The 20,050-nt window shown below is 43.0% G+C and overlaps 1 protein-coding gene across 10 annotated transcripts in view; it reads right to left on the reverse strand.

Annotated features, from left to right (window-relative positions):
* PTPRT (protein tyrosine phosphatase receptor type T) overlaps positions 1–20,050 on the reverse strand; it is a 925,330-nt gene that overhangs the window by 86,795 nt on the left and 818,485 nt on the right. The window lies entirely within an intron of this gene.

Consider the following 20,050-nt stretch of genomic DNA (forward strand, 5'->3'; position numbering starts at 1 on the left):
CCAGGGCCCCACAAACCGGGGCCCCATCCTCCCTGATGCTCCTCTAATCCCAGGGTCCACAGGGTCACCACGTGTGGCCATAGGTGCTGCACACCGCTCAGTGTCAGAGGATGCCATCCACGTAATGGCCCTGCTTTGTGACTCACCTCCTGTTAGTTCAAAGCCATCAGCCTTTACCTAAGAGACTAGCGGTCAGGTCCTTGTTTTCATTTTTCACAAATCATAAAGTAAAAGGTTCATTGTGTGGCCTCAAGGGGAAGGAATTAGTCTGTGCACTTAGTGTCCGAAGTGCCAAGGCCAAGTTAGGAAGGGAGACCTCTGTTCAGAGTGTCTTCAATGGACAGAGAGTCGGACTCCCATGATGGGTTCTGTGCACGCATGGGTGTATAGGCGTGTGCACACAGGCATGTACACGCATGTGCTCGGCTTGGGAAACACATGGGTTTCCCATCACCTCTGCTCCATACAGAGCTAAGTGGTTTTTCTTTAAATCACTGTTTTATAAAACAGACTTCTAGGTATGATTGTTTTTGAAGAAAGAATTGTACAGTTAAAAACAACCTTTGAAAGACCATCGTTTTGTTTGGGGGGGTGGTCAGAGTTGTATGAAAATCGGTGGGAAAACAAGGCAGCAAAAGTGCTGATACCAGCGTTCTACAGCCCAGGCTTCAGAACCCAAATTCGGCAGGAGCACAGTGACACTCACTGTGTGCATCAGAGGCACCAGACCAGCAGCGGGAACAGGATGCTCTCAGGTCCCCGCCGCCTAGTGACGCAATTAGACTAGAAAGGAAGCGCATAAAGCTGAGGACTGTGCGTGAGGTCCTGAAAATTTGTTGAACCACAGGGAGAAGCAAGATAATTCTGGACTTTTAATGTGGTTTAGTTCACTGAAACACAGCTCTTTCTTGAACACCTGAGTCTAATGTTTAATTATTGCATATTTGTCATTCATTTGCACCAGCAGAGGCATGTGTCTGAACTTTGATGAGTAGAAATATGTGTCTCTCTCACACACAGACAGTGAGACAGGTGCCTACACAGTTTTGCAAGCTAACAATAAAGTATGGTACAAATACTGGCTGGGAAGAAAGGGATTCCCAGAAAAGAGTGACGCATGTTAAAGTGAGAAGAAACTGTGAGGTTATTCAGATTGTTTTGAAGTTATTAAAATAAAATTCTGTATATATGCATGTTAATACAAATAGAATATTCAAAAGAACTCACAAGAAGGTGCCCTGGCCAGTAAGACACTTGAAGCAAAAATAATAAGGAAAAGTAAAATGTAGACTTTTGAGATTTTTTGAAGCATGAGAGAGAATGAAATTGGGTGGCTTTCAGGAGGGGAAATTGTGCAGGGAGAAAGACTGAGACTGTACAAGAAAGGGTCTGAGTTATACACAATGGGATTGACTGAGCCTGCAAACTGAGCACCTTCAGGCGGCCCCTGCATGCTACTTCTGTGTCTCGTGGGGGCTACAACCAGCATAAATACAAACAAATATAACTGGGTATGGGTAGAGCCATTGTGTTGATTCATCTGCCCCCAACCCTGAATCATCACTTATAGGAAAATCAGGGCTACAGCTGAACTTATCCTCAAAGTAAACTCAAGTTGGTCGGGAGTGCCAGCAATGGGGGCAGGCTTCTACCCTGAAAACTCTGGAGTGGTTGAGGAATCCAATGTAACAAGGGAAGAAATGATTCCAATGAGAAAGACGGAGAGACTCCCATCATATCTCCCTGCAAACAGGGAAGTGGTGGAAAGTGTATTGACTCTGAACATAAATTGACTTGTGTGAAAACTCCTGATACTACCACATACTGGCTGTGTGACTTTGGGCAGGTTATTTAACCTCTCTGAATCAGTTTCCTCACAGGGTTTATGATTGGTATCTCCACACAATGAAGAGAGAGAGTGAAAATCAAAGTGTGATGTACAATTGTTAGAAGTGCCACACACCAGAGGTCAATACGACAGAGGAGTTAGAGACAGTCCCTTCTCTCCACCAGCAGGACCCTCGTATGTGCTACCCCTCTCGTTCCCCATAATGGCTGAAACAGCATCCTCACATCTTCCTGAATTGTCTCTTGCTTCTTCATGTTCTACTCTCCATAGTGAAGCATGAGAATTTTTTAGAAGTTCAAAGCTAAGCAGGCCACCTACTCACTGAGGCCATTTATTGGCTGCCAGCTGCCCCTTGGCTATGTTTCTGATCTTTAATATGGCCACGAGGCTATGACTAGTCTGGCTCCCACCACGCTCGCCGGCCTTATTGTGTGTCTCCCTCTGACCTTTGCTCACTAGGGTGTAGCCATCCAAGTTCTTGGCCACCTGAGAATCTACCTATGTGTGCTATTCTCTGGAATGGTTAATATTCCCCAACCTTCCAATTCCAAGTGGACTCTTACTGATCACCCTTCAGAACTCAGCTCAAACATCACTTCCTTTTCTAGAATAGACAAACTGATCTGTGGCAGAAAATAAAAGCCAGAACTTACTGACTGGTTGGAGTGGGGGCAGGGTTTGCCTGGAAGTGGCGGGAGGGATTGTCTTGGCCTTTCTGTATATTATTGGCGCTTTGGGTTGCACAAGTGTATGCAATTGTTGAACTCATGGAATGGAAAGCTGAAGATTTGTGCATTTATTTGTATGTAAATTTTATCTCAAAGGAAAAATACAACACTGAGCTTGCATTATTGATACGCACAGTGCAGCAGTGAGGGAGAGGGAAGCGTACTGATGTCTGAAATTTCCTTCGCAATGCGTAAAAATATCAAGATGGATTGAGGGAGGGATAGATGGGAAATAAGTGATAAATTAAGTGTCACAAAATGTTAATGGTAGAATTTAGGTGGTGAGTAAATGGGAGTTTACCAAAAAAAATCTATTAACTTTCCTGAATGCTTGAGGACATTAAGGAGAACATCCCCATCTGACCCCAGCCCCATCTCTCTCAGATGTTAGCATGTTGGATCCTACCAATGTCACCTTCAGGAGTCACAGTGCAGCTTTGTGGACATACATGGTATCTCCACAGTTACAACAGTGATCAAAAAATCAATAGCGACATTATTTAACGTCTGTATCCTTCACCAGACTGTAGGTTCCGTGAAGGCAGGTGCCCTGTCTCGACTGTTCACTGCTGCATTTCCAGGATTCAGTGGCTGCTCCATAAATATCTGTTTGGTCGGGACACCTGCCCCACCAAAATCCCTCCCCCAACTTGCTGAGAGGTGTGACTCCTGTCTGTTTCCAAGGTTCCTCTTTCACGCCTTCTTGTTTCTATGGTGACGATAGCAAGCTCTTCCCTTTCTGCCTCAGTTCCATCAGCCTTGGTGGGTCTAGGGAACAGAAAGCCACATGAACTGGAAAAGCGTTTCTTCCCCAGATGGGCTTCTGGTGATTTCAGTGACGTCCAGATGCGATGAGCATCCTGGGACTCCAGCTTGGGCTGGACAGGATGTAGAGTTCCCCACTGGCGTCAGGGTCACGCCCACACTAAATTCTGCGCAGCCAGCCCAGCATCGTGTGCTGTGGGCTGCACTCCAAGGCCCACATCCTCATAGGATGACGCAGGATAGAAGGAAAAAATAACAATGCCTCACACCGAAACCATGGCCTGTCTTATTGTCTCCCTCTCATTCATCAGTTGTAATAAGGTGAAGGTATACAAAACGGCTGCAGAGTAAGACTTGGCTAAACTAGAAAAATTCCATTTTGACAGGTTATACACTCTTCAGCCTGACAGGTCACTTTTTCTTTTGCTGATATGTAAGGAAGAGCTAATGAAATGACTAAACTTGTCTGGGAGAGGACATTTAAATGTGGAAAGCGGTTTGAAATGAGTTTGCCATTGTATTGGGCAGACAGGAGCCTGACTTCTCCATTGCAAATGATGCCCGATATACTTAAGTGGAGTTCGTGGATACGATAAACCACAAAGATGACAGAACTTAATAGACCGGAAGTAACACAGTTTTGGGGTTTTCATCCTGAGTTCAATCTGGTTTTGCCATGAAATCGTCTCGCCTAATTACTTTCATTTTTGTGGGCTTTTAAAATTAGAGTTGGATTCGACCAACACTTCTCCAACTTTAGTAGGCATTATCCAGGGAGAGTTTAAAATGCAGATTCTGATACAGGGGGTTTAGAATGTGGCCTGAGAATCTGCATTTGTGATAAACTCCCTGTTGAGGCTGGTGCTGGTGGTCCATGAACCTGCACTTTGAGCACCAAGGCATGGTCTCTAATGGGACTCCCAGTTCAGAAATACAGTGTGTTCATTAGCAGTCCTAGCATTGCTCGTAAAAAAGCAAACACTGCCCTTTATACTCTGAGTGGGCACATGAGGTAGTAAAGCTTAGCATTGTCCCAAAACAGCCAAACAAAAAATTTTCAGCAACCAAAGCTGCTGACATTTATTCTGGGTTATTGGAGCGAGGGCCTCAGTTCCTTGCTGGCTGGAGACCTCCCTCAGTTCCTTGCCCAGTGGGCCTCTCCATAGGTAACCTCCAACAGTGCTCCCCACGGAACAAGCAAGTGAGAGTGTGAGAGAAGGCTGAAAGCCACAGTCTTTGTATAGCCTAGTATTGAAAGCTATATCCCAACACTCAGTCATAAACTGTTCATTAGAAGTCAGTGATTAGGTCCAGCCTGCCTTCAAGGGTGGGATTATACAGGGATATAGAAAAGGAGGCAGGGATTATTTGGGCCATTTTAGAGACTGCCAACCACAAACCCCAATGCTACTCTACAATGTTTTTCTTTTTTTTGTGTGTGAGAACCCAAAGAAATAATGTGAACAAGACAGCATGCATAGACTGTTTACATGCAAAATTACATTATGATAATTTACTCCAAAGCATCCAATCCAAACCTTTCAATACTTTTACTTAGCTCTGCTAAGTGTTCTGAATCATCCAGTTAATGAAAGTTCTTTAATTCATGAAAGGTTCTAAATGATCCTCTCTGCCCTTCCCTAAACATTTTCTCAACATCTGATAGTTCAAGGGAAATACACGGTTTAAATTTCCTTATAGCATAAATTGTCATTGACGATAATCTTTAATCACCAAAGAGTTAACAATGAACTTTGAATGGCTTCACCCAGATAAAAAATTCATTCCCCAAGTAAATGAATTAGCCACGTAATTGACAGTCAATTCCAGTAATAAAACACTAATTAAGCGATTTTGCTCAGTAAAAAGTGCAATGTGGTGAATTTGCTAGACAATGGACAAACTAATAAATTTTCATGCTAAATAAATGGCTTGTAATGGTGGCTAAACACTCACCATGTCTAGGATCAGCTGAAAAAGCAACACTGCTTTTAGAAAACAATGACGGAAGTGACTCTGCCAGCTAACATCTCAATGACATGACACCAGGCTCCTGGCCAAGTCATAAGTCCCAATGGGGTAAATATATTGGATCCTCCCCCATGGGCCACTCCCACCCCACTTATCCTGCTCCATTTTTTTTTATAGCACTCATCACTTTCTAGAATACCATACATATTTAATCTTTTATTATTGTCTGTTGTTTATTTCCTATCTCTCTCTTTCCACTCCCACCACCATTATCATGTAAGCTCCATGAAGACAGGGAATGTTTTGCTGCTTGATTCACTGCTGTAGAATGAGAGCCTATTGCATGTTTAGCACATACTGGTACTCAAAAAATATGACCGATTGAGTAACTGGCAGCAGGGTCCTGAAGCTTGCTATTCTCTAGCCATTACAGAGAGCACTGCAATATAAGAAACAGATGGAGTAAGGAACAGCCTATATCCTGGGCTTTGAAGACATCACTGTCAAATTATGCCATCCCCTGGTGACCTCAGACGTGTCTGCATAGCTCACCTTATTTGGAAAGGGTGGGTTATGGCAGTAGAATAATATACAAGAGAAAGATTAGGATTGAATCCAAGTTCTATTACTTACGAGCTATTTGACCTTGAAAAGTTCCTTAATCTCTCTGAGCCTCAATCTATGTATTGGGAAAGAAGCCTGTACTAATAACAATTGTTATTTCACAGGCTGTTAGGATGAAAGGAGGTAACATACTCCTTGGAAAATACTTATGTGCAACATCCTGCATAGTCCCTGACACATAGCTAGGGCTCAATAAATGTTAGTTTATTCTATTTTGCTCTTTAAAGTCAATGTGGCACATCCTCTAATACGTGGGGTAAGTTGACTTTTCGTATTTTTCCCAGGCATTGGGAAAAATCCACAAGAGAATAAAATTGGAGAAGGGAAAGCAGTGAATGGGGTGGGGGTGGGAAGGAAAAAGCAGTTGGCAGCACAGATCCCGCTGGAGGAGAGAGGGGAGGTCACGAGTGCTGGGGCAGCAGGGCCCACAAAGTAGTTCTGAAGAGTGTCCCTTCTCTTTTCCAGGTCTGCACAGAATGATGGAGCCTAAGGACGCCAGTATTTGATTATGAGGCCTTTAGAATTAAGGGTTAGGTCAAAGATACCAAAATCAAGACCTACTAAGACACAAAGTAGCAAAGTGCACCCCACATATCTCTCTAAGACTAGCGCGATGTTCTCCTCACCTCCACCATGGGATCAAATCCTTAGAGCAACTTTAGTCATCTCCATGGTGACAGGTCTTCATTTTTTCCAGCGACACACAAGAACAGTTGGTTGGATACAGAATAATTAAAAGGGAATCACTGTGCTCTATTTCAATCACAAAATTAACATAATGACTCATTCAACAAACACTGATCAGGCATCTATTATATGCTGAGCACCACACTAAGCTCCAGGGATACAGTGGTAGCCAACAGAAGTGGTCTCTGCACTTTGGAGCTGACAGTCTAGTGAAGAAGACAGACATTGACCAAAAAGTTCTTAAGTGAGCAAACATTTGCATACATGACTCTTGTGGTTCATGCAGGAAGGGACTAGAACATAATGCTATTAAAAAATGGTCACTATTTAGTTTGGAGATAGAGAAGCCCTCAAAAGGTGACAGTTAATCATAGATATGAAGGATAAATAGGGTATAAACAATAAATGATAGAGAGGAAGAATGTTCTAGGAAGAGGAAACAGTTATGGAAGCCATGATGTTGGAAAATACTTAGTGCTTTCAAAGAATAGAAAGTCAATATGAATGGACTATATTGAGCAACCCAGAGAGTGGCCAAAAATGTAGCCAGGAATCACATCATTCTAAGCCATAGAGGCCATGAAGCAAATTCTAACTTCATTCCAAGGGTGATAGTGAGCCAGCAATAGGCTTTTAGTTGGGCAGTGGCTTGGTGAGATTTTCATTTTAAAATTGCAGAAAAAAACTAGGCAAGTAGGTATTTTATAAGTAAAGCATGATAATGACATAGAATTATTAGGTAAACCTCTGATGATGGATAAGTTTGAGAGCAATGGGACAGAATGAAAAGAGATATTACTAAGAGAGTGTCCAGGGACCAGCTTTGTGAGTGCAGCTATTTGCTAGGGCACAGCTGGTTGAATACTCAGTAGAGGACCATCTGGGTCTATACTGCAGCAGAAGCAGAAGTGACTGGTAGTTTGGAATGACTCTCTTACTTTCTGAGCCTCTGCCACATCTGTAGATCAGAGGGAATTTCATCTAACTTAGATCAAAGTCCCTGAAGATGAAAGGGGTTTTTACCTTGGAAAAACTGAACTGGCCCAATGAGATATTAACTGAATAAGGACAGTCATTTCAAAAATCAAACATGTTCAAATATTTCCAGGTGCAAAACCATCAATATATTGACGGACCAAGGGACAATGGATCAAGAAGGGAGATTAAGTTAATATTTGTGAACTTAACAACACTCCCAAATGGAATGCTGTAGAGCATCCTTTTTCTAACACCTGCTTCATCACAAAGAGTTGGGCACACCAACTGATTTGTAGTGACTGCTAAGTCTGTAACCAGGTATGTGTGTGTGTGTGAGTGGGGGGTGTGCATGTGGATGTGTGTGTAAAATAAAATTTTCATGTGTACCAATATTTTGTGCGGTCACTTTTCTTGACTATGAAACAATACTTAGTTTTTATAAGCCTCATTAACTCCCACTCCAGTACATTCTCTTCACTGTCCTTGGAATGATCTTTCTCAAGTTAGACTCAATCCTGCCCCTCCACTTAAAATGTGTTAGCCCTTTGCAGAAAAGTCTATTTCTAACTCTAGTTTTGGAGACCTTTTAAAACACAGTCCTTAATTTCTTTCCAGGTTCACCTTCCACCACTTAACCCCATGGAGGAAATACTGCAAATATTCCAGGCAGGTCAAATGCCAATAATTACAAGTCCAAAGGAAGGGACTTCCTGAGAAAAGGATCGGGGTCAGTCTGACATTAAGGAGGATCAGCACCTTGGACACAGACATGGCCACCTGCCTTTTAGAGTCTCTTCTTCAAACCCTAGGAAGAAGTTAACACTATTGGTGTCTTTTGGACTCAATATTTTAGAAAATACCTCTATACTCATAGGAAATTGTACAAGTGAGTAAAAGCTGTTTCCAGATTCTGAAAATCTTCAGAGAGCCTGGTGAACCATGTGCTAAAAATAGAAACATGAACATTCTAACCGTGGAAACTGGAGATGTGAAAAATAGTCCTATTCTTGATTTTATCAGCCAAGTAGATTTTCTCACACCTCTGTGCCCTTGTACACGTATCCTCTTCTTTTAGAACAGTGTGGTCATTTCTTCAAGATGACATCACTGATTTCTCCTCTTCATATAGGTATACACCATTTCACTTATGGAGAGGTGGAGCTAGTTTCTCTGCTCTCTGAGGCTGACCTGTGACTGCTTTTAATACTAATGTTCAGGTGAGGTGATGTCAATCAGTTCTGGATTAAGTTTTTAAGAAGATTGGCATTCCTCCTGGGTTTCTTGGAACACTTGCTCTGGGGAAAGCCAGCCACCATGCAAGAAGTCAGATTCCCAAGAGTCTGCCATGCTACAGGGAGAGGGCAATGCCACCCAGCTCCAGATGCTCTAGTCATTTCAAACAAGAGGTCAAACATGCAAATAAAATCCATGTGGGTATTCTACCCTCACCAGATCCCACTCTAGGAAGAACTGAAGCCCCAGATATATGGCCTTGGAGAGCTGTCCCAGGTATTTCCAGTCATTCAAGTCATTCCAGCAGAGTCTCCTCATTTTCATACAGACACAAGATATCCTTGGTGTTCCCTACCCAAACTCCTAGTCTACAAATACAATGAGCAAAATACAAGGGTTGTTGTTTTATGCCATTAAATGTAAACATGGTATGTCATATCAAAACATAGACCAATAACATGTTTCTCTCTCTCTGCCTTCACAAACTCTGACCTCTCATCCTGGGGAGAAAAGGGTCAAGAATGGAAGAAATCCATGAGTTGAGATCTAATGAAGTCAATTAGGGAAAGAGTGTGGGTGTAGCCAGAGCTCTAGATGAGGAGCTGGAAACCATTTCTGTTAAGGATTAGAGAGTAAATATTTTAGGCTTTGTGAGCTAGCTGATCTCTGTAGCAGCTAGATTTACTGAGGCAGTGCAAAAGCAGCTATACATAGACTATTCTTGTTTTAAAAAAGGAATGTTATGTTCCAATAAATCTCTACTTATGAAAACAGAGAGTGGGCTGTATCTGGTTGAGGGGCTGCAGTTTGCTTACCCTGCTCAAGATATAGTAACAGCATGAACAAAGGCCCTGTGGTGGAAGGAGTGTGGAAAAGGTAAAGCACTGAGACAAAAAGGTAGTGTGACTCCTGGAACTCACAGAGAAAGGGGCAGTGAGAGGTGAGAACCTGGGAGGGATGGCAGGGCAACCTGTAAATAAGGTGAGGATGAGGACTTTGGTTTGCTGCTTAAGAACAACCAGAAGGCACACAATTGTTTTAAACCAGGGAGGGGTCAGGCAACATGTTTGATTCATCTTGGATAAATCTCTCTAGCTGTTAAGAACAACTGGGACTAGAGAATAACAAGAATGAATATGAGGATTATTTAGAGTAGTGATTTTCACCTTGTATGCTGCAAAAAAATTTAAAACATGCAATACCTGACTATTTAGTCAGGGGCACTGACCTTTTTTTCCTTAGATTGTCAAATAAAATATGACAACAGCCAATACAACAGTAGTCAATGGGAATGAATCAAAATTATACCTGTTTTTTTGTCATACCAGCAAAAATATATTTTATGGTGTACCACAGAATTTTAGTCATTAGTTTATGTGTGCCATGAGAGGAAAAAGGTTGAAAATCACTGATTTACAGGTTATGGGTGTTACTGAGGTAAGAGATACTGGAAGCTTAGACAAGGATGAAGGCAATGGATGTGGATGGGTTCTGAAAATACACACACAAAGAATAATGAAAACTTGGTGCTGAGTTGGATGTAGAGGGCAAGGCAAAGGAATGTGTCAAGATTCATCCATATTGTATCTCTGCTGAATGGGCCTTTACTATTGTGTCCAACACATCTCCTCTGGTTTTAATGCCATGAAGTTGAATTTTTATTTTCATTTCCAGGCTCCATAAAATTAGGAAGTCAACTCACATGGGTGGTGAGGTGAAAAGTAAATGATCTGAAGGGAAATGAATCACGTGGTTAATGGGCCAGGGCAGCTTCCTCTCACCAGGGACTATTATCTCTCTACTATATCATGTCATATCACTGTTGACTGTGCTCACTGTCACATCGTGGGCTTTTTGAGGGCAGAACTGCCTTTCTCTTGTTTGTGTTACCAATGGTATTTTGGTGGGAGGGTCTCCTCCCTTGACATAAGCCCATCCTAGAGGTAGGTTTGGGGTAGAGATGTATTAGATGTGATGTAGGCAGTTCTCTCAATACAGTCAAGAACACTGCACTCCAACTCAGCCTGAGTAAGTAAACCTTGGGGCACTCTCCTTCTGAAATGTGCAGGAGACTATCCGAAGGATGATGGTAGTGCAGGGGACAGAGGGATTGTGTCTGTCCTTGGCCCTTTGACTTTTTTCTTCCACTTTCTCAAATGCTCCTTTTGAAAGATGCTCCTTTTCCAAATCTCTAATTCCTGTCTTCTACCTGCTGCCCACCTCTGTGGGAAATGGGACACACGTCCACCTGAGTGAAACTTTAGGAGGGCTCCTCCACCCATGTGGTAGAATCAGCCCTATGACTTCTTCACTGATTTTCTAAGGAAGGTAGATCCACACCTAACCACTAACAGATACATCAGACTCTAGGTTCCTTGCAATTTCTACTTTGAATCAGAAAATTCTGCTTGAAATACTGAGGTCCTATCTTAATACAAGCTGAGTGGACAACCATGAGGCCACGTCACCCATCTATTCCTTGATATACTCCGAGTTCCAGCCCAGCATCCAGGCGGAGGACCAGAGGTTCTGCACTTGACCACATCCACCCAGCCCCTTTCATAGTCTCCTGTTTCACCCTCAGCTTCAGTTGACTGCTTACTCCTGAAATGTAAACCCTGCTCAATGCTCTGGCTTTCCATTTACTTGCTGAGTGACCCAAGGCAATGTGTTTCATCTCCATGCACCTCAGTTTCCTTACTCATGGCAAAGTCTTCAATTACCTTGAGTGCACAATGTGCAAATGTTTACATCCCCAAGGCCAGACTCCTCTGCTGAGCTCCAGGCCCATGGCTTTAACTGCCTACTTCATTTCTCTTTGACGACTCAATAGCAACTCCAACTAACCCCTCTTCTGGCCTCTTCCTGTGCATATTATCTGAATTAACATCATCAGCACATACTTAGACTGAGTATAAGCAGAAGAGAGAAGATTCTGCACTAAGACTTGGGATGCTTCAATACCTAGAGATTGGAAACCAGAGGAGAAACCAACAGAAAAAGCTTAAGAGATGGATGACGAGGAAGGAGAAACACCAGGGGAGTAGACATCAAGGAAAGAAAGTGTTTGAGAAGGATGGCTGCTGGCAAGTCAACCATAAAAAAACCCAGGTGCAAACCTGGGAGGGTGTTCTTGGTAGCTGTGTGCCCTTGAGCAAGTTACTTAAGTTCTCGGAGCCCCAGTTCCCCTAAGCTGCCCCACGGAGTTGTTGAGAATATGAAGTGAAATGATGCATGTAAAGTGCTTTGTCCAGTAATTACTCACAACATGTTAGCGAGTGGAATTATTATCTGTGTTTGCAACTTATCAAGACTGTAGCTTTGAGCTGAGGGTAAATAAATGGTCTCTCAGTTCAGTTTATTCTGCTACCTAGCAACTGTGTATTTACATTTTCAACATCACTTCTTTATCCCTGAGTACTTGAGCAAGCACTTTATAAGCACCCTGTTGTCACTCAGGACCGCCTGTGAGGTGTACAGAACAATTCTATTTTCTCCTCAAGATACAGTGGCCTAGCATAAATTGTCAAAGGCAACTTTGGCCTTGTAGCTTTACTGAGGTCTCTTGGGAAGAGTATTGAGAAGGGATGCCTGGGCGAGCTCCTGAGGTAAAGGTCTGTAGCTGATAATACGCTGTACCTAGGTATCTACCATGCAAAGCTCAATTTGTCCAATTCATAGAGACTGTGAGGCCAGGTTCCAACAACATGCAAAGGCACCTGACACTAGGGTCACTCTCATTTCCAAACAAGTTGCTACAAATGTTAAATTGCAAAGGGCAGGTTCCACATCTCTGGCCATATGAGCTCAAAACAGAGCACCTTACATCTCAAAGCCCCTTCTCTGGGCTCATGATGCTCCTTACAGCTCGAAGCCTTCTGCCACTTCTTCCTGGGATGACCTTCCTCTTGCACATCCTTCGAATCAAAGCCCATTTCCCTGCAGAGTATTGCCTAATTCAGGCAGAATCACTTGCTGAGCCTCTGATCAGTGTTTCTGGCGCACTATACATGCCTTTTCCCTATCACTTACCACATTTATTGAAACCAACCCACTTCCAAATCTCCACTTGGAAGATAATACTGTCCCTGAAGGCAGACACCGTGTCTGATTTATCTTTATAATCCCTACACCACATAGCATATAGTCGGCATTCGGTGGTTATTTAAAGGAATACCTCTGCTACTCCAATACCCAGGAGATGAAAAGTTCAATTCAATTAGAGAAGGATCTGTTCATGTAGAAATCAGATTGGGGGCATCTACAGAAAACATTAGAAGACAAATTATTGACCAGAGTTAATTCCTCTGAAAGGGACCATGGGACAAGGACTAAAGTGGCCACAGCTCCCAGTTCTAGCTCAGGTTCTGCTAGTGACTCAATGAATGACCAGAGAAAACTCTGGGACTCAATTCTTCATCTTCAGGACAAGAAGTTGGATCAGGTGCTGTCTAAGGTCACTTTTTGGTTTTGATGATCTACTATATCCCTGTTAGTCTAATGTCCTTCTCTGGAACTTCTCTTCCTTCCTTTAACCCCTTCATGTTTGTGATGGACAGCTTGTCTACTTTCTCAAGGCCACATAAATTTCCCCTTTTCACTTCCAAGGAATAAACAATTCCATTCAACTTTTGGTTGCCAGGAACTTAATAAGTGTGTCCTTTAATCTGTCAGCCAAGTGGATGTTTGCAAAATATTCAATAATCCCTGTAAAATATTCAATAAAACTGGAGGTAGCAAGCTTGTAACATTCAATTCTTTTCCTAGATTCAATTTAATCCTGGAGCAACCAGAAAATATAATTGTCCCTGCAAACAGAATTTTGTGCATTACAAAAATATTCATCTTCATGATGTTGAGCTCTTGGTTTCACTGTGTGACTCATGATTGCTTTTTCTTGTACATTTCCACTCCTTCCATTCTGAATCTTAGGATGTTTGCTATTCAGACAAAGCAGGAGAAAGTTCCTGAGCTCATTGGGAGGGGGCCTCTGGGCTTGTGGACCCCCAGACTGGCTTTAGCAGCCTTCAGGTCCTTGGGCAATGTCTTCCTGGTGAATCCACCCTGAGAAAGGGGGCATTACAGCCTTTCTTTCTCCATAAGCCTGCAACTGTGCTGTCATCAGAGACAACTTAGCACATGAAGAGCAAGGGCTTTGGAGACTGGCAGTCCAGGGCCTCACCACGTGCTGTGCTAGCGATTCTCAAACTTGAACATGTGTCAGCATCCCTTGGAAGGCATGTTAGAAACAGTGAGTTTTGGGTTTAGTAAGTCTGGGGTGAGGCCCAAAGATTTACTTACAAAAAGTTCCCTGGTGATGCTGACGTCATTCATCTGGGGACCATGTTTTGAGAACCGCGGCTTTGAGCAAATGATTTAGTGTCTTTGGACCCCAGTTTCTTTTCTATAAAATGGGAATACTAACATCTACCTTACAGAAGGCAGCAGGGTGGCATGGTCTTGGCTGTGAGCTTAGGGCTGTCAGACAGACCTGGGTTTAAGTGCCAGTTCAGCTATTCAAAGCTATGAAGCCTTGGGCAAGTTTCTTACTTTTGAAACCTGTTTCCTCACCTATAAATCATCAGGGATAATCATAACACTTATTTAAGCCTCCCAACATACCAAGGAGATAAGATAATATGCATAAAACTCTCAGCTGGAAATGGGATCATAATTAATACTTAATAGATGATAATTGGTATTATGAATATTAACAATTATTACATTCTGAGGCCCCAAACTGGGAGGATTTAGTGAGCTCACTGGCTGAAATAACCAGAAATCAAAAATATGTCTGTATGCTGGGATAACAGGGTCAAATTGAACAAGAAGACATGCTTGTAAGCAAAAGAGGGGAAGGTTGAGTTGGGGTATTACAAAGATAGGATAGCAAAGATGTAATTAACTTCACTGAGCTTAGGTTTCCTTATTTATGACATCAGGATAGTAATTCCTACCTGGTAGCAATGTTTTGAACATTACAGATAATATGTGATCAGCACCTAGCAAAATGACTGCCTCAGAGATGCTCCTGAGCAGAGGGAAGGTATCATTAGCAATCCTTAACATCACATGTTATCTAGTCCACAGTTAGCCCAGGGAAGGCCATGGTCAGAGCAATGTTTCCAGAGCCCTATTTCTGCAGCTGGCTCACCATGTTCCCGAAAGTTAAGGAATCTTCCTTGGGAGTTTATCATGACCCCAGCTAACCCCTACTACAATGTAAAAGTCATGATCTATCTTCCCCATTTGAATGGTGTTAGTCACACAACATGTAACTACAATAATCAAGTTAAAAGTCTGCCTGCTTCACCTCTGCTAAACCACCCTGTGGGGTATCAAGCTGGAACACTTCCGCACTTTTATGTGGTCTATGAGCTGAGAGACAGAGGCATCAGGCTTCAGGACTCGCCCTCTTCAGCAGCAGCGGATATCTCCTAAGGCTACTGTGTACTGCCTACCAGATATATTTTTGGGCACATTGGAAGTACAAAGTCAGGGGAAGGGTCTTTCCGCAGCCTGCTACTGCAGCCCCTGTTGGTCTGTGTAAAGATGCCCACTGCCGGACCATCTGTCTGCCCCACTAGGCTGCCATCTCTCAGTGGACACGGGCCATTCCATGCTTAGCTCTCCATCTATCTAGGGCTTTGTCCTGTTCAGGAATGCCCAAGGATGAGACTGTCTGTCTACAGTCACAGCTTCTTTAGAAGCTGGTGCAAAAATCTCTACAGATTCTGCCTGTGAGAGCATCCACTATCGCAGGAGTTCCAGGCCCTGAAATGGACAGAGGAACCAAAATGAAGCAGTGTGCTCCCAGCCAGCAAGGTTGTTCACCTTGATCTCCTTTCTCTCCCCCGCCAGCTTTATAGTGGAGAGAAAGCCAAAGGCTAGAGGAAAGACAAAGGCACTTGGTTTTGAAAGTAAAGCACCTGCTTTGGGGTCCAGACCTCACTATCTATTCATCATGTGACTTAAGGAAGATCTTTTAATGTCTCAGAGCACCAATCTCCTCGACTGCAAAATGGGTTTAATAATAACCACATCAACAGTAAGGGGTTACTGTGAAATGCACTAAGATGCCATATATGAACATGCTTATCACAGAGCCTGGCACCTTGTGGGAAGCTGATTGGCTCCAGGACAGTGCCCAGCCCCAGGCCTCCATGGAGGACACAGCTGTGGCAGCAGCTTCTGCCCATGTAGTAGAACAGCTGGCTGACCATCAGGAGTGGAGTGGAGCTAACCCTTCTCCCTGCCTCTGGGCTGCCACTGATGGTGCAGGGGAATGAACGCAGGTCTGGAGTCAGAAAACAATCCAATCCAATCCCATCCTCACTCTTTACTGGGCAACTTTGGGCTTAGTTACTTCCGTTCTCTGACTTGAAGTTTCCTCACTTACAAAATTGGAATAATATTTAATTTATGGGGTTTCTACAGGGCTTAAGAGTGGGGATTTATATAAAGCATCAGATCTAGCACATAGTAGGTGCCAATAAATGTTATCTTCCTCTTTGGGCTCTTGCTACTAGGAAGCCCAGAGCCAGATTAGAACTTAAAGGCTATCAGCCTGCATATTCAGATTAATTTTTAACATAATGCAATGGCATTTTAATATAAACTGGCCTTGACTTTCCTGTCTTCTTTTATGTTTTCCTGATTATTTATTTCTCCTGTAGCTATTTTATTGTAGGTACTCTGAGTGGATATTTTCCCAAATTCTTTGTGGAACCAGGTGGCAGAACCTAACTGATGCAGGAGAAATGGATCTTTATCACGACTGTGTAGATGCCTGTGTGATTCGGGGCACAGAGTCTCTCTGAACCCCAGTTGTCTCATCTGTAGAATGAGGGCAATAATAAATTTATAGACTTAACTAAAGGTGCCCAACAGCCATGTGAGCCTTTCCAATGCTGTTATAGGAAAGACAGACAGCCAAAGCCCATCACATAGGAATTCAACAGGAATTTGTTTTGAAGCATCTTGACTTGGACTGAAAATAAACAAGGAGAAGATAACACCATGAATAAAAGATATAAAGATGAAGATTTAAGCACAAACAAAAGAAGAAAGCACCAGACGAAAGACCTAGAAAACGATCCTACTGAGGGAGAGAGCTGGGTGGGGAAAAAAAGAATCAGGGACCTGGGGCAATGAGTCAAAACCGGATTACTTAAAGCCAGTATTTCTTTAAACTGAAAACAATGCACATTGTTTGTCCTTGAATTGTGATAGGCACCCCTTTTTTCAAGAATGTCCCAGCAATGGCCCAGACCTGACAAAGCCCTATTACCCTCGCTATGGGGTGGCCATGGTTCCTAACACAAAATTGGGAGGCTTGATTGAATGTTGAATAACCTGGCATAGCAGTGGCTTGGAATAGAAAACCCCAGAAAATAAACCTATGAGGGAAAACAGAGTTTGAATTAGGCCGAGGCCCACCTGTTCAATAATAAAATAATGGCTCACGGCATGTTCTTCTATAATTTTTTCCAGTGTGGCACCTATTCTTGCGCTCTGCCTGTCTCAGTGCTTCCTCAACATTTGCAAATAATTTCAGGGCCTCCTAATGACACTGATGCAGAAGCCAGTCACTTCCCTAATGCCTCGAAAATAGATTCAATTTTATATACATCAGGCTGATTTCAGAGGCAATTTCTACATCTCCAGTGTAAGCAGTGCTTACATTTTTCCCCCCTCAAATCTCATTCTAAGGGTCCCACAGGGCATTTTAAAAGGCACCTGATGCATTCCACAGTGTTCAGAGGAGTCCCCAGAGCATGTTTGTGGCTGTAGCCTGCGGACCCTGGATGCAGAGATGGAATCCTAAAATGTTGATTGATTCAAACAAATGTAAAACTTTTTAGTATTTGAGTATAATGTCAATTGAAATTTGTTTTTTCTGTCTTTTTTTAAAAAGCAGTGTCATTTAAATGAATGTTTATACATATATGTCTATGTGTGTTATGTATACACACAGCACTTACAAATATGTCATGGAAATCGCTGGACTTTAAAACATCTAAGAGATTCTATACAGCGCACTTCTGGTTCCTCTCTGGCTGGCCAATCAACCTCAGTCCTAGGTGTTTCCTCTCAGGAGTCTAAATTTTAGCACATGGGGAAACAGTGGTGATGTTTCCCCTCGAAACCTAAGAAACTGGTGTTATCCAGGTTTTTACTGCAGATCAGAAAGCTTAAGATCATAGACCCACATCACACATCTCTGACCACAATCTGCTCAGCATTGGGAGTTCTCCAAGGATGTTCTTACAAATGGACAGAAGTGTACATGAGAGACTGGCCTGCACAGGAAGGGTTTGGGCTGAGTGGGTAGCATTGAGACAGTATGTTCCATCAGCTACACTTGCCCCTCGGCCAAAAGCAGGGGGTTAGTGACAAGTTCATACAACCAGAGGCTGTGGAGCTCAGGAAGGACACACCAAGCCTGCTTCCTTGCTCACCCGTTCCTGCATCTCCTGGCCTAACATCAATATCCTCTTGTTCTGGACACCAGGGAGTGTATGAGTCTCAGCCATTCACCTTGGTTGAGAATGGAGGAAGGACCGGTTTTGTGGTTCAGCAGACTACAAACTTGCTCTGTACCCTGAGAAAAAATGAAGTTACATATTTGCTCATGAAATAATCAGTATGTGCCATTTAAATTTGTCTTTAAAAGCCATTACTCAACCATAAGAAGGGCTCAGACTTCCTCAGCCATGGGCGAAGGGACAGCATCTGTCTACCGATGGGATGCAAAGGGAAGCACACGACATCACCCATGCGTATCTGTGCCGACCTAACCCGAATGCAATCACGATAGAAAAGTCTGATAAGTCTGGACTGTGGGATCCTCTACGGGACAACAGGTCTACACATTAAACAAATGTCAGCATCCTGAAAGAGAAAATAAAGGTGGGAGGGCTATTCTAGGTGAAAGGGGAAGAAGAGACTTGATGACCAACTATAATGTGAGCCCCTTGATTGGATCCTGGATTAAAACACTACTGCTGCTGCTACTAATGATAATAATAAAAATTTTAGGGCTGTTGAAGAAATTCAACTATGGGCTGGTATATCATATGTTAAAATAAGATTACATATCTTGGGTAAGATAAGTTCCTAATGGTCATGTTGAAGAGCTGTCCCATTTTCTTAGGAAACACATGCTGAATTCTCTGGAAGAAGGATGTCATGGTGTCTGCAACGTATTTCTGAGTGGTTGAGAATATATACATACATATTATGTTATATATTATGTATTATATATTATATATTATACACATGAAGTCAGAGAGCATGCACAAGTATTGTAAATAAGAGCAACTGGTGAATCAAGATAAAGGCTATAAGAATACTCATTTTGCTGTTTTCCCCCAAATTTTTTATAGGTTTACAATGAATCTCTCTGTCCCAAGGCAGCAAGTACATCAATATTTGAAAAAGCCATTTCCTCCCATGAAGTTTAGTGTTCTTAACCAGGGTGCCTACAAGAACCCCTTGGATGACTATTACAAAACCCACACCCCTCCCTGCCCCTTATCCCCTCAACCCCTCTTCCTTCAGATTTTGACCCAGTGGGTAAGCTATGGGGCCCAGATAAGGATATTTTGAAAACTGCCTCAGATGGCATGGTTCTGTGCTACACCGGAGGTTCAGGACCATGGGTCTGAGTTACCCTCAGGCCCTGGTTCCATCAGGGACTAGCTGTGGAATTCTGGGAGCATCGGCAAAACACTCTGAGCCTTGGAGACCTCATCTCTAAGGTAGGAACAGTGTGTAACACAGGCTGTGGTGAGGAGGACGGTGGTCAGTACGTATTTGCTTCTTTTCTCTCTCCCTCTTCTCATAGACCCCCATCTTATCAAACTGATCATACCTAACACAATGTTTATAAAACATGATTTCTCCCACTTGCCATGGGCCCTGCGTGTGTAGGTCACCTGTCTGGGCTCACATTCCTTTCGATTTCTGGCCCTCCCCAATGTGGGGGAGAGGCTAGGGAGCCTAGCATTCCTAGCAAACCCAGGAAAAGAACGGGCCATCGGAAAGATAAGAACAAAAGTCAGCTCTCTTGAGTCTGGTCACTACGATAACTTTAGGTCACCAGTCTGGAGGTTGTCCTTTGGAGGAGGGTCAACCCGGAAATCTTCATCACTTCTATTGGCTTGGGGTCCTGTACTAACTCTGTGTGAGGAATCAGGTTCTCCCAACTAAA

This window comes from Artibeus jamaicensis, unplaced genomic scaffold (assembly GCF_021234435.1).
Source record: "Artibeus jamaicensis isolate MK-2021 breed Jamaican fruit bat unplaced genomic scaffold, CSHL_Jam_final contig_685, whole genome shotgun sequence".
In the NCBI taxonomy this organism is placed as follows: Eukaryota; Metazoa; Chordata; class Mammalia; order Chiroptera; family Phyllostomidae; genus Artibeus; species Artibeus jamaicensis.